Raw genomic sequence first — 4,428 nt, forward strand, 5'->3', positions numbered from 1 at the left:
AAAAATGGTACCATCAATGCCCAACTGAACTGCCACTTAACCTGCATTATTAAGAGAGGGCTCATGCAGACGAACAGTGGGAATTCCCCCTCCAGTGGTCACACCAAAGTCCCCTCTAACCTTCTCTCTGTTTCCATATTAGGTACTCTTCTCCACTGGAATACTGCATCCAAATTGGTTACCGATGTCAATGCTGCTAACATTGGATGTTCTCGCGTTGACAACAGATGGAATTGCATCCATTTTACTCTTTTGCTCTTAGAGTTAGTTGATGCTGGGAGGGGAATATGGATTAGAGTCCAGTTAGTCATAACAATAATAATTCAGCCATGGGAATCCAAGGTTATTGCACCCAGAGTTGATAAAGATTTTGTGGGCAGGGCAGCTGGGGAGGAAGCCCACACTTCAAGCTAATTGGGGAATGTGATTTATGACCGTTAATTGGAGGAGGGAATTGTGTTTAGCTACTTTTTGCCCAGGGTCAGGGAATTCAGTTTTTGGCTTTAAGTATGCAGTGCCGATACTTTGTTTCTCGAATAAAAGATTCTTTAAGGTAAACAATGCCTCGAAGTTCTTTTAAAGAGTTTTATCTGTCGGAACCGTGACAACCACATTACAAAAAAGATGTTGAGACTTTGGAGAAAGTGCAGAGAAGAGCAACTAAGACGATTAAAGACCTGGAGGTAAAAGATATGAAGAAATTGCAGGAATTGCATTTGGCTAGTCTAAAGAAAAGAAGAAATAGCAGTATTCCAGTGTTTGAGGGGCTGTCACAAAGAAGAGAGAGTCAACTTATTTTCCAGAGTACCAGAAGCAACGGATGGAAATGTGAGATGGCCTCACGAGACCGATGGTTCGTTAAGGTAGCTTTCAAGTAAAAGGCAGCACGCAGGGATGCAATCAGATGAAGCTTTATTAATGATAGAGTAAAAAGTAAGAGCTCCCTGGCATGGAGGCATCCATGCCTGGATTGAGCTCATGGATCATTCCCACAAGAGAGAGCAAGCAAGCATAGTAACAAGAGAGAGAGCAGCCCCAGAGCAGAGGTATTTATGGGGGTCCTCAGTCCCTCCCTTACCAATTAACTCTCTCCAATGGGGCTGCAGGGGCCGTAGACCCCTGACCCATCAGTGGGAGCAAAGATGAAAGAGATTTTCCCCAGCTCTTTGTCCATTTCTATACATCTGAGAGCTCTCCATTGAGGTGAATGGAAGAGGGATCCCTCTGCTGGCAGGTGGTGGTATTTTTCTCTGATTTTTGGATGGCCCCGACTGGGCATGCTCAGGATTCATTTGAGCCCAGGAGGCGGAGGGAGTGGATGTATCTCTCTTTGCCTCTGGGCCTGGCTCAGGCCTAGGCTTGCAGGCCGGAATTTGGGCCTGAAGAGGGTCTGAAGGCCGCTGAAGCCCCGAAGATTCCTCCTGAAGCCCCCCCGGCACTGGAACACTCACCGTGGCCGCAGGCCGCAGGATGGGGCCGGGATGGCACAGGGACGCCCAGGATTGCCCGGAGGGGCCCATCGCTGGTCCTGAATACCCTGGAGATGTCTGAAGACGGTGCTGGAGGAGGGGGCCTCGTCCGGAGGCCCCCCGAAGACCATCTGGCAAGCAGAGCATCTGGGCGGCGGCAAAAAATAGGCCAGAGGGCCTGGGGGTTCACTGGGGGCCCTCTGGGGTTGCAGGACATAGCTGGGAGGCTCCAGGCCAGACGCCTCCCGGCACTTAAGCCTCGGGGAGAGGATTGGAGGCCCTGGAGCTCCTCTGGGAGGCTCCTGGGTGTAGCGAGGGAGGCTGGCTACCCCTGATGTCGAGGCCTCGGTTATCTTGGCCTCCAGGGCTGTAACCAGGACCTGGATGGCTGCTTTAAACCCTGCTACAGTAGGATCGGTTGGGCAGGCTTCGATGCCATCATAGGCCTTGAGACTTTCCGGTGGGGAAGACTGGGCAGTTTCTGTGCTGCTTCGGCTGGATGCCACTGATTGCTGGGCCTCGAGGCTTGGCTGAGGCCTATCGAACCACGTTGGTGTCCTGGGGGCCACCATCTTGCTTCTGGTTGGCCTCGGAACCTGGAGATCACAGTTTGGTGGGAAATTTCACCAGGGTGGCCGGTGCCATGTTAGGGGGCCTCGTGCGTGCTGGGGAATAACTTACCCGGTGTCCAGAGGCCCCCTGCGCTGGCATCCCTCGTGGAGAGGCTTGTGGAGTCCTTTGTGCTGCAAGGAGCGTTCGGAGCAGCTCCCTGCATTCCCGTTCAGTCATCTGGTCCACGTTGGGGGTGGCCTGGTCCCTGGCCGCTACCCCGGTGTCTGGGCAGTCTTGGGAGGACTGTAAGCCTTCCATGATTCCCTCTGTGGCTTGCAGCTGTGGGGAGGCATGCGAAGGGGTCCCTGGCGCTCCGCTGGGTCCTCTGGGGGAATAGAGGTCATCTGTGCTCTCACCTGGAGCGAAGCTGGATGCAGGGCTGCCGTCCTTGATTGAAGACTCCTGGTCACAATCGGGGATCTCCTGCCATCCATCTCAAATGGGTTCTTGCTGGAACCTCCAGTCATCTTGGTTCTGCTGCTGGCTTGGAAGCGTTGCCTTAAACCATCCTCTCTGCAACCAATTTGTGAGATGGCCTCACGAGACCGATGGTTCATTAAGGTAGCTTCCAAGTAAAAGGCAGCACGCAGGGATGCAATCAGATGAAGCTTTATTAATGATAGAGTAAAAAGAAAGAGTTCCCTGGCATGGAGGCATCCATGCCTGGATTGAGCTCATGGATCATTCCCACAAGAGAGAGCAAGCAAGCATTGTAACAAGAGAGAGAGCAGCCCCAGAGCAGAGGTATTTATGGGGGTCCTCAGTCCCTCCCTTACCAATTAACTCTCTCCAATGGGGCTGCAGGGGCCGTAGACCCCTGACCCATCAGTGGGAGCAAAGATGCCTCTTTGCTCCCATCTGATGACCTTTTTGGGGAACTGCCATGGCTGGCACAAAAACATCTAACAGTTTTTACCATATTTATAAAATTCTGACCAAAATCCATTACTTGTAATTGATAAATTAAAAACTGCCAAGAGAGATTATCAAATGCCTTTTGAGCATCCAAAAATACTAATTCCATTTGTTTCCCTGGATGTAATTCATAATATTCCAGTATGTCTATTATCATTCTTAAGTTACTTTTAATTTATCTCTTTGGTAAAAAAAACATTTTGGTCTGGATGTATAAATTCAACCAAATATCTTTTCAATCTCTCCGCCATTATTGAGGTAAAATTTTTATAATCCACATTAAGTAGTGAGATCGGTCTGTAATTCTTGATCTGAGTCAGATCTGAGTCGTCTTTTGGTATTAAAGAAATGTTTGCTTCAATCCATGTCGCTGGCATTTTAGCTTCTATTTAAAAGTCCATTACAAATATCTTTCAACGGATCGCTTAATATCTCTTGCAAACTTTTCTATAATTCTGCCAGAAGTCCAATACTGGAAGTTTTTAAGAAGAGACTGGACAATCTAGAAATAAGGAGAAATTTTCTGGTACTGAGAGCAATCAACCAATGGAACAGCTTGCCTTCAGATTTATTTATTTATTTTATTTTTGTTGTATTATAAATACAAACTACAGAGCAATAGTACAACACAATGGGGGGGAGGGAAATAAAAGTGAGGGAGAGAACAGAAAAAGAAAAGGCATTGACTTCCAACTTCCTTTATTGCAGTAGAATAAAGCATTAACATCAAATCTCAAATTTTTACTTTGCCATAATAGTATAAACTAGCCATTTCTGTAACAATGAATCAATCTAATGAGTAAAACCCAAAAATCAAAGTTTCATTTTGATCCACCTCAAGCATAAAGTCCAGAAGGGGTCTCCATGGAGAAACAAAAAGCTTTATTCTTTTATTTAATCAAAGCAGTCAATTTAGCCAACTCTATCAACTACTGTAGCCATTCATCCATAGTGGAAATCAAAATATCCTTCCATTTTTGTGCGTACAGTATTCTTGCTCCCATCAACATATACAAGGTCAAAGTTCCAAACTGTTTCTCCAAGTCTTTTTCCATTAAACCCAAAAGGACAATTTCTGGTTTCATCTTTATTTTTTACTTTAAGGATTTTCTGTATTAAAATATAAATCCTTCTCCAATACTGACAGATTTTCCAAGTTTTAAAAGTAACTTTTGAAAATTTGATGCTTGGTCCACATGAGCTTGAATCGCCTGAATCATAGCAGGTCAGCAGCAAAATCATTAAAACGGTGCATGCGGGCTGCTTGCGTGTCAAATGCAATGCATGCCTACTTCATCCAGCTACTTGGCTTGGGGCACTGCTCGGCTTGTGATTGCTCATGTGGTCAGGCACTGAGTGCTTACTGCAAGTGATGATCTTACGTTTCATTACACAACTGATGTGTGTGGGCGTGTGTACAGTGATTGTGTCA

Source organism: Vipera berus, assembly GCF_964194415.1.
Source record: "Vipera berus genome assembly, chromosome: 1".
Taxonomy (NCBI): domain Eukaryota; kingdom Metazoa; phylum Chordata; class Lepidosauria; order Squamata; family Viperidae; genus Vipera; species Vipera berus.